This window comes from Drosophila subobscura, chromosome O (assembly GCF_008121235.1).
Source record: "Drosophila subobscura isolate 14011-0131.10 chromosome O, UCBerk_Dsub_1.0, whole genome shotgun sequence".
Lineage (NCBI taxonomy): Eukaryota > Metazoa > Arthropoda > Insecta > Diptera > Drosophilidae > Drosophila > Drosophila subobscura.
In genome coordinates, this window is record NC_048533.1 from 8,098,743 (window position 1) to 8,110,505 (window position 11,763).

Below are 11,763 nucleotides of genomic sequence, written 5' to 3' on the forward strand. Positions count from 1 at the left end.
CGTTTATTAGGACCCAAATCCATGGCAAGAGTCACAGATCATATCAGGTCAAGTCAATTACTGATACTGTCAGAGTTTTGTTCTGTACAATTTAGTGTCTGGCAACTGAAATATATGTGTAATGAAATAATTGTATTTAATATTTAGCTAATTGGAAGCAAGACAGAAACATCTACATGAGTTAGAGCTGTGGTGACCCTGTGGGGCTCCGCTTTGTCTGTGTCTGATTTTGGGGTCAATGTTCATTGAATATTTATATTTGTGGTACCCTTTGGCAATGGGTATAAATTATATGTATATATCTAACTCGCAGCCTCACGCGTTCTTCCTATTTTTATGCTATTTATTTTCGATGAATTTTATTTGCAATCTTTCTTTAAAAGAATTTGATGTAATGTGGTTCCCATAATTTTACCAAAAGAAAAAACAAAACCCACCAATAACCAAACAAATTGAGTAGAGCCAACTCACACTACTTTCTCTACCATTCCCATGACGATTTCCACATGATTTCCCTTACATATAATCGACCTTCAGTGCTGCATAGTCCTCTCGCTGCCTCGGCTATCAAAATAAACACTCTTTGTCATTTATGAGCAATTATGAATTTACGTACACTTTTGCATGCAAAATGCATTCCAACGAGCAGATCAAAAATTGAAAGCCACAAAAAAATTGCACCCATTGTTTTTTTTCTTTTCCCGAAGGACACACCCACCCACCCTCACACCCACACACTTTCCGCCCTACGTCCAACCGGTTGTTAAATCCACTTATCAAAACGTGCAAATAACTCAACTCTGGGGATAGGGACAAACACACGATGGCAACAGCAGGACAACGGGCAACGGCAAAGGAAATTGAGGCAACTGGCGACCATGATGACCCAGTGGAGCGTGTTCAATGACCAATTGGCAAAAAACTGTTGGCACTGCAACAAAAGCGACAGCAACAAGCTGGAAAAAATGTGCCCCAATCGCTGGACAAACTTGCAGGGATCGAAGTGCATTATTCCTGCCACATTTTGGTGCAGTTTGGGGAGAATGGTGGCATGGGCGGCAGGGTTCTGTTTTTTCAATTAGCTGCCATTAAATTGAATTCAAATATTGAAACAATATGTTGCCTCCACCGGCACACAAAACTCTCTGCGCAACCATTACCCCGCTTTAGCAGCGTGGGATTTTAGTTTCAGCTTAGCATTCACCCGACCCCCGCTCTCTCGTTTTTCCCCTGTGTTCTCTGATCTGGTGTGATTTATTGATTTTGAGTGCAGTTTTTCTTGTCAAATGTTGACTGCGGCTCATACGCTCGAGTGTCCGCAGAATAAATATATTTTACTCTTTTTTTTGTATGCCAGTGGCAAAAATCGCACCAAAAATTGTTTCCATTTTCATCTAGTGTTTGGTCAAAGGAATGGAAAATCTCTCTTCCACTCCCACACTTTCAGTTTCTCTGGGAAATGTGTGAAAATCCGCACGTATCTATATGTGGGAATCTTTTTCAATGGCCAAAATATACATAGATTTCTATGCGCAACTATAAATGGAGACTAAAAGCCTCTAAATTAGTTTGCTCGCATTATTACCCATACGCACTGTGGTAGTCGTACGTAACAGCCGCTGCGGCAGTGATATTTCTATGGCTTTGCATTAAGCAAATGGTTTGGTTTGGTGTTTTATGAATACTCGTATGGCCACCACCCAAAAATGGTAAAGACATTCCCCGCTCTGATATTTGCTAATGGCCTTCGACAGAGAGAGAGAGAGAGAGAGAGAGTGACTTTGGAGCTTTCTTTATTGTGTACTGTGGCATTATTCGATTGATGATTGCTGATGATTTAAGCATTGGCTTATTGATTTCTTATGGGCCATTAATAGAGGATTCCATCCACTAATAGCATTCATATTTGAAACGATTTGTCAATGCAGTCGAGCATTAGTCCTGCGGATCCCATAGATGGATAATTGTGACAGTAATGTGAGCGATACAATAGGGAGGGGAGCGGAAATCTATCTGTGCGCAAGAAAAATGTATGCATACACATATGCGTGTGTGTATCTGTGTGGGGGTATAAGCAGAGCTTAGAGCCTAAGTAGGTTGCTGAGCCTCCACGCAGAGTGAGACGAAGAAGAAGATGCCACAAAGGCGCGCGGCTTGTATGCGGAAAGATAAGCGAGAGGATTTCATTTGCTCATTACTCAACAGCTTACTACAGGGAGGAGGTGCGACAAAAGAGGGTGTGTGGCTGCGGCAGGGGAAGACACTGGGCGGTACGTTCTCCAGACACAGGAGAAGCAAAGGAAACACAGAAAGGCGGCTCATAAGAAATGCATGTGCACATAATTCATTTTTTATGCTGGCTTACAGCAACAACAAGAGAGATGGGAGCAAAAATATATAGTAGGAGAACGAATATGCAGATGCCCTTAAAGATTTGTATTCCGCCGTTTGGTTGTGTTGTTTTGATATCAATCAATCTATACGATTTTTTATTCTATTCTGAGTAAAGAAATCAGACAGTGTTTCTGGCGAATATCTTGACACAGATGCAGAAGATATGAATGTGTCATCACAACCCATAGTACCCACTGGCAGAGTATAATGATGGCGGGACTAAGTACAGTTACATGAGTTACACTCACCGCAACCACCACCTTCACTCACTTACACAAGTGAAAAACTTGCGAGAAGAAAATTTAGAGACGAGCCATAAAGAGGCCTTGTCGTCGTCGTGGTGGTGGTGCTGCTGCTGCTGCTACTGTAGTATTCTGCTCCTACTCCTGATACTGCTGCGCTTCTCTTGCAACGGAAACGGAAGCGACATCCAAGTTTATGTTAAAGTTTGATGCAAAATCCCCAAACTCTCTTACTGGGATGGCACACCTAAGTGGCTGTATGTGTGGATCGCAAAGTTTCACTTCGTTTCTCTCTCTTCGTGTTGACTTTTGTGGCTCCTGTAAGTGTTGAGACTTGCGGTGGTGTCCGTTGCATCTACATTTACGTATGTACATGTGAGTTATACGTGCGTGTGTGTGTTGCAGGTGGTAAGGAAATTAAATCAGCTTCGTGCGCCGTGCACATCATTAGTATGTATAGAGGAAATAGAGAGGGAGAGAGAGAGAGACCCTGAGGGCCGAGGCTGCGGCTCTGCCTGGTCCTGATGATTATGATTGCCTCTCTTGATGGTGGTTTTGGTTGGATTTCCTGTCCTGTCTCGCCCATATAAGAATGCCAGAGTTTTCTTATTGCCACTGCAAATTGAGTTTTGCATTAAAGCGGCAACATTCCTGATTAGTCGTTGCATACCAAATTGACTTGCATAGACAGATATCGACTAGATCATACACTCCATCTTCTGCTCCAACAGCTGACCAAACAGCAAATGTCAATGGGTGTCCTGCCAACATCTCCATCCTTCACCTCTCTTCTGTCTTCCGTTTTCTGTCTGCTTGTTTGTTTGAGCTCTGGCTCAAAGCGTTGAAAGTGCCTTGGCACTGGAGACAGGAGCGGCAGGCAGGATATTTGCACACTGATGCATTTGTCGCCTAAGCTGCTCCTTATGACATTTATTTTTATTGACTGCACTGCAGGGCAAGCAACTCACAAAGTTCTGCAAATGCTTTTCTTTTTTGCCACAGAGGAAAAATAAAGGAGAGCTCTCTAAACTGTTTGTCTGTCGGCATGGGCTCTCCGTGGTAAGAGGCTTGGCCAGCAAAGCTTGAAAGCGAAGCTCAAACCAATTGCCAGGTTATTGTGCAAAGAATGGAATGGTCCCTGAGTTGGTGGCGGCGCTCTGAGTACTGTGAGGGTTTTGACACCATTCTGGTGTCTGGTTGCCCCTATCAGTTGCCTCTGATATGAGAAATGTTCCGCATTTGTGCAGCAAAATTCATAATTCAGTGGCAACAGCAGCAGACACGTTCTACCATTCAGGACAATCGCATAGCCGCATCGCTTTCTATATTCCCAAGAAACTCTGCCCACATTCCCGGGCAATTGGCTATCCCTCTGTTCGATCTGTTTGTTTATGCACTTAACGAGCCAAGAGAGGAAATGAGTTGAACTTATTGATATATGTGCGCAGCTAAGAGGCTCTCTAGAATCCTCTCTCTTTATCTGCAACTGCCTCTTGCCGCTTCCTTTTGCATACCTTCTGTTGTTTAATTAGAAAAGTGTTTCATGTAAACTCTCGGCTGGCAGCTATGACAGCTCCAATAGCAACAACAACGGTGTAATTTCATTTTTGTTGACAAACTCAAGGCTTTTGTGGCATGCCACTAAGACGACCATGCCCCTAGCAAAAGCCCCCTGTCGCCCACGCCCCCACTGTCAGCTATCAATGGCGATGCAGGCGGACAGTACAGACAGCACAGACAGGCGCTCCCACTCTTTGTGTTGTTATTGTTGTTGCTGTTGTCCTTTTGTTGCTATTGTTCTTTTGTTCTTGTATCCTTTCGAGGGGTATTGTGATTCCGATTGGATGTTTGCAAATACATAAAAGGTAGGTCTTGCAGTTTGTTGAGTATATTATATTTAAGTGGCTAGTTAATGTTCTGATTCTAATAGTTGATGTGTTTTATGGTAAATTATTGAGCTTCTTCTTTATCTTTCTGGCCACGGGAAATGATGGGATCGAGCGGTCAATCAATCCTAGTAAATTAACATATACAATCAACAGCATCATATTAATTTTTATAATTTGCAAGTGCAAGGATATGCATATCCTAAGTAGAAATATCCAGTAAAAATAATGTTTTGGCAAGGGTATCTGTTGTGTCATCATCCAAAATTTCCTTTTATTGTTGTCTTGTCTTGTGTTTTGGCTCAGTTTTAATATCATTTTCGTTCCACTCCAGTTGGCATTTTAATTTAAGTTTCATTTTCAATTTAAGACTTTGACTTGCCCCAGCACTTGCATTGCGGCTGCATCATGGTCACCGCCCATCCTGCCGCCAGCTGCAACTCCGGCTCCTCCCTTTCCCACTCCTGCCGCAACCCCTTCTGAATGCTCTTCCCCATTTTTTTTTTGTCCCAGTTGTTTTGTATTTTCGCGCTTTCACGCTTTTCTTTCGTCTGTGTTTGTGTGTTGGCGTGTTGGTTCTCAGCCATTTGGCGGCCATTTTAAATTTATTATTTGTATTTGTTGTGGTTGTGCTGCAGCCCTTTGTTGTGGTCCACGCCCATATACCCTCCCTTCCTTTCCCCTACGCGGCTTTGTCCCCTGCCGCCTGCGGATCCTCCTTGAGCTTGCATTTTCAATTAGAAAAACTTTGCATAGCAAATGCCTGACAATAATTGCGCTTGTCGGGGGAACGAGGGGACTGTTGTGGCGTTGGACGTGGCTGTTGTATTGTGCATAATCAGTTAACGAGGAAAATCTTTGTTGAAAATAATTTATTGGCAGATTTTTAATTAAAACTTTTTGGCCAAACTCAAAGCAAACCACTGAATGGATCATAAATTTGCATTATTGATAGGACAGTCTCTGCTGTTATCCTTGGCTAAGGATATCCAAGGCCCATCAATTGATTAATGGTAGGCTTTCGCAGAGGGTAGGCTGGGGACCGTGTCCATGTGTCAACTGCTCCACCTAAATTATGGCTATCCCTGGGCTCAGGCGTCAGGTGTGTGTGAAATCCGTGACAATCCAAAAGCTGACCCTCCTTTGCGAGGCTGCTTTCAACAGCTGTTGTCTATGCTATTGGTACACGATAGCTTTTCAGATGAAGCTATTTTACAGTCGGTTAATTTTTGCCATCTGTGGATCTCACAGATCCGTAGAATCACCTATTAACTTTAAACGGTGGAAGATTATTCTCGGAATCATCGGTAGAAAAATCATCGTCTAACATTATCTTAAAGCTTTAAAGCATCACCCAGAAACCCTACTCACTGATCTGTGTCATTTTCTTTAGAGTCCTGCCACAGTTGTGCACCATTTCAGGTGACCTCCTTTCCATGGGGCACTGGAGCATGAGGGATATGTATACGTATATGCCACAAATCATTACCAGCTGAGACCGAGAAAGGTTTACAGATACCTCCGAGTATCTCTCACACTTTTGAGTGGCTGTGTGTCTGAGAGTCTGTGTCTGTCTATGTGTCTGTGGGGGCAATTTGCATTGGATTTTATGCTAAACTTTTGGCAAATTTTCGGACCATCAACAATGCATCAGCGGAGTGATGCCCCTGCAGCTTCATCTCCATCTCAACATAACTCGGATCAACATCAGAGACAGCGACAGCCGCTGCTAGTGCCACTGCAACAGCAACAGCAGCAACAGAAGCAGCAACAGCAACAGCAGCAGCAGCAACAGCAGCAATAGCAACAATAACGACCATGAGGCATTTGGCGCAAAAATGCAACTGCTACAAATTATGTGAATTATGCGTTCGGCTGCCGCATGCGTTTGCATAAATTTCCCAACTGCCACGATGCCCCAGGCAATGCAGCAGCAGCCAGAGAGCAGTTGTGTAGGAGCGCAGGACAAACGAGTGGTGGATGCAACATTCGTGGCGCGCTTGCCACATATCTTGTCTAACAAATTGCATTCGAGTGTTTAACATGCGCCCAACAGGCGTTGATGTTGATGTACGAAGGATGCGAAGGACTTTTCCATGTTTTCACCCCGGACAACGAAGCATCGCCTGCATCGTCTGCCCCATGGTTGTGGCAAGTGTTACAGTGTTACCGCAGCTGCCGCTACATGTTGTGTGTATGTGCGTGTGTGTGTATGTGTGTGTGTGTGTGTCATAATTTACTTTGAAGTGGCATTTATGGTCGCCTGTGGATAGTGGATGGGAAAAGTAGCAGAAACATCCGCAAATAAAAACCAAAAAAAAAGACCATATAAATTGCAGCAAAATTTAAATTGCCACAAAACAAAATCAAATCAAATCAAATGCAGTACAAACACACACACACACATGGAGGCATACAGAGAACCACAATTCATTGCATAATTGCATAAAATGGCCAAAAATTTGATTTCGAAATTTGTTGTTGCATACTTTTGGGCATCACAAATACCCCTCGCTCACGTTGCTGCATAGTTTTCGGGGGTCCGCTCATCGCTCAGCTGCTGTGGCTAGTCGAAAGTCACACGCAAAACCATCAAATAGCTTCCCCCAAAATTGTGCAAATTTAATATGCAATAACCCAAACAGACACACAAACTCGTAGATCAACACACAGATACATTTGCACGCATCTGAATTTAATTAAATTTCGCAGTTATTGGCCCAAAAGTATCGAAGCACCAACGCTGCTTTTTTTCTGTTGGTTTTTGCGACTCTTGCTGTTTGTAATTAAATTAGGCTTACATGAACACACGCACATACAGCGATAGGCAGACACACTGACACAGAAACAGTCACAGTTACAGTTACATAGATGCAGTTACATTCATGGATACTGTTGCGCACACACAGAGAAGCAAATACAGTTACAAATGCAACTACAAATACAGATACGACCGTATCTCGCATTGAGCTACTGATTGTACAAACAAAACAGACGATTTAATTACAAATTGAAATTAGATGGCAAAACACATTTATAAATTCAAAAGTCACGTTTTTATGCAGCAAAACGAAGTGAGGAATATCCTGGAGAATATGAAAATTAAAAGTCCTTACCATATGTAGTGTGACACAACTCAATAAAATAAAATAAAATATTTTGGTTAATTTCTAAATATTAGTTTGAATGCAATTTTTAAACCAAAAGGTATCGAAAACCATCATTTATTCTGTTGGTAGCTATTCTTCATCTATTCTACGAATGCTAAAATATCTTAACTTTCTGCCATTTGAAGTTGTTCTTTTTAACCCACAAAAGTTATACCAACAGAACAATTATTTTAAGAAAGAAAAATCCCAAAAGAGTGACATTTTTGTCAAAATATTCAAATGATATTTTGATACACATTAAATATTTAGACCTTCTTAATCCTTAGTCAAAGAAATTGGATTATTCGACTAAGGGACACCTGTCAGCTCCGGAAAAACAAAAACACAAATACATTGACAGACCTCTACACACAAAAAGCGCACACGCACACAGATACATATGCATTGGGGATTATTTTGTTGGCATTTAGGTTAATATTTACAATGGATTCGCAAGCGAATGCGGAAATGGTGTTAGCTGTTTAGTTCGTTACGTGTAAATAATTATAAGCCGAAAATCGGCCACCAACTGTCAACGCAGTGCCATTCGATGGTTTGGGTTCCATTTGCATTAACCATACGGCTGAATAAACTGAAATGAAATACAAAATATATGCACGTCTCTTTATGTACATATGAATGATCTGTGTTGTTGGGCTGTGAAGCGTCATGGTATTGGATATACTTAATTATAGCTGAACTCCTGGCCACAAAATATACAAATATATATCCAACTATTCAACCGAAATTAAATCGTTTCGACAACATTTTGTTTACTCTCTGCGGCACCTGCAAATATTTACATTCCAAAATGATTCATATTTAACGTTTGATGTCCACTTGCATATTAATAAGCTTAAATTAGATTTTATTTTGGATTTTCTGATGCGGCTTTCAATTTGTGGGAGATTTGAGGTTATCAAAGAGATGTACATAGGCCTAAAATGTCGTGGGAATAGCTATTACACATTTCTAGCACTTCGTTTTCGGGATGTATGTTGTGGGATATGGCACTCTGATGAATTTTAATTACATTTTAGCAGCAGCTTTGGCCCTCAGTTGCTGTTGCAATTAAGAGTGGAATTCTTTTTCATTTGCTGCTTGTATGTATTTCTGTTTACCCAAAAACAGGCAAATATTAATAAAACAAACTCCCGCAGAGAGAACTGCCTCCCTTGTTTTTCCCCTTGGTTTTCTCCATGCAACACGCATACGCCATGTTGGCCGTCAGGCGCTGTCATGTAAGTGGGGTGTTGGGGTGGCTCTCCCACACTGCCTGCCTGACTGTGGCCTCAGACATGGCGTTCCTTGTGGGCGGACGGCCTCCATCCTGAAAATGGGCTTAAAACTGGGCTCCAAAATATCGATTCTCTTTCAATGCGGACTGAAAATGTTCGCCGGACGCAAGTTTTCCACTGAAATACGATTTCAGTTGTAGTTCTGGAGTATATTATTCTGGAATATAATAGCAATATGGTTGATATTTATAAAGGCAATGCTTTGGACTGCTAATTTGATTCCCTTTGTAATATAACCGACACTGAGACTTCCCCCTTCTACAGGCATTGCTCCTGCCTTTATTGATTGTCAAAGTACACGACTTCCTGTCAAATATCTCTCTAATCGAATCAAATTACAGATAGATTTGTCCTCAAAACAATTTCCACTTAGAAACCCCTTTATTGTTGTACAATTAATTTAAAAGTAAACCACCAGTTGTTGCACTTAGTCCTGCATTTCCTGCTGCTGTTGGATTTTTCGGTGTGGGTTTTTCTTGCGGTCATTTCTCAAGGGCTGACAAATCGGTTCTTTGCTGAAGAAATGGAGAGCCGGAAGCATGAGGCTGCCTTCACGATAGATTGCTATGTAGAGGGAGCGGGGTGGGAGCATAGGGAGAAGCTGTTTGTCTTGTGCCTGGCCTCGAGGACTACTTGTGTGACAATTGTCATCCTGTCACTTGACTTTTCGCAAGGGAGGAAAGAAAGGATAGTACCCCACGGTACTGTGCAGCTGTGTGCAGTATGCATTATCCCTCCAACAAACAACAAAATGAGCAGCCGAATAGAAAGCCAACCAAGTTGTGGAAAATTTTTAATTAAAAAATTGCAAAGGACATTATGCAGAATGGTGGTGGAACTGGTACTTCTTATGATTCTCCTGCATTCTCCTGCTCCTAATGCTACTTCTCCTTCTTTTAGGGTTGCTCCTGATGAGACTCCTACTGCTCGTGCCCCATCTGCCCAAGCGAATCACAGTCAATGCCATTGAGAGACACAAGAAACAAAGGACACTTGACAAGAGACAAGAGAATGGGGGAGGATGCGAGCCGAGGAGGAGGAAGTGTGGCATATTTGGCATTGGAGAAAATGCAGCAGTTCCGGGTAATGAAAATGTCAACGCGGCTTAGTGGGCAGCTGGGCGGAGAATTCGCTGGCTCGCCTCGACGGCAAGGACTACGAATAGGATGGGAAATACGATGGTTTAGAAGCGGGAAAAGAACTCGGTGATAGGGTGGCTTGCACGCTCCTTGAAAGCGGAGATTTTTATGGGAATTTATGAAAATTGACGTATTTTATGGGCCATCAGCGCCATAGCAATTATGAACGCTCGAGTGAGAGGCCAGCCCCCATGCTGGGAACCGCTCATTAGGTGGTCATAACCGCATGAGCCCTTTACGAGAGAGGATGTGGGCAAATGCCTGAGTGTTTGGTTCGAGATTTCAGGCTTCGCCACCTTGTCGAGTGGCAGCACAGTCCAGGACATGAACACGAACACGGACACGTCGCGGTCACTGACAATGTCAGCAGCAACTCCATTTCCGTCTAAGCATTAAGTGGCACTGGCAGGCCCGAAACAATGGCATTGAGGTGTCGTCGTCGTTGCACAGTCCCCTGGATCCTTTGATAAGGATGCATTTGACATGGCTCAGGGCAGTCGGGGACTATCGTTGGGGCGGGCCATTCCCCTCTGTAAAGCCTGAAATTAGCAAGAGCTCTGTGCAGAATTTACTGCCGGGAGGAGCTGCAGCATCAGCGGCAGTATGCGGTCGCTGTAACGGGCCAACAAACCGCAACAAAAGCCACGGCAACATGGCCAATCTGTGGAGTTCATAAAAGTGTCAACAACTGGCTGGCCTGGCAAAGAGGCAAAAAAAAAGAAAGAGAAAAGCCTTACGACTGAATCCAGGACTGGGACCCTGCCGTTGACCACCGCTGATAACGCAAAATGGTCGACAACCCACTCAGGGACACGCTAACACGCTACACACATACGCACAGAAATACGTGGAGAAGTTGGCCAACTAACGCGCATTCGTTAGGCAAAAGACAAAGTTAACTGGCAGTCACGGCGGATCCACTGTCGAGACCAGGCCTGAACCAGGCCACGTCTCTCTTCTGGCCTTCGTTTTACTTCTCTCCTCTCCTCTGCTCCTCTCTCTTTAGTGTTTCGTTTTGGCCATCGCAGCGGCAATCAGCGTTCAGCGCTTCAACCTTTTCTCATGGTCGACGTTGGCCAACGCTTTTCCGTCTTATCAGCGACCACCTATATCTACTTTGTTGCCACTCTCTATGTCCTGTGTTCTCTGTCTGTTTCTGTCTCTATCTGTGTGTGCCCCACTGCCCCAGCACCTGGCTGCCTTTTGGTGCCTCGTTTGGTTTTGTTTTCAGCTGTTGCCATCTGCACCTGCCACTGCTGCTGCTGATGCCCATGCTGATGCTGTTGCAGTTTTACTACCGCTAAAGCGAAGGTAGCGTTGGAAACCGGCCACGGCTTTCCTGCTTAAAGCCGTGCAGATGGAACTTAATGGTTCCTAGAAGTTTTACGTAAATGTAGCAAAATTTTAAAGTATATTTATCAATAAATTTTTAGATTTTCATGAGCTCAGAAAGCGCTGCTTTAATCGAGTGCCACGATGACACTTCAAGGGTATTAAGTGTTCCATTTCTGTTTGTTCACTATCGCCATTTTTCTCCTTTTTTCCACCCTATCTTGGACAGCACAAACACAGACATGTCCCAAAAACAATTTCCTGATTTATGCAATTTTATGCATGCGCGACATTCCCGTAGCTTCATCGCCCAGAACCTTACC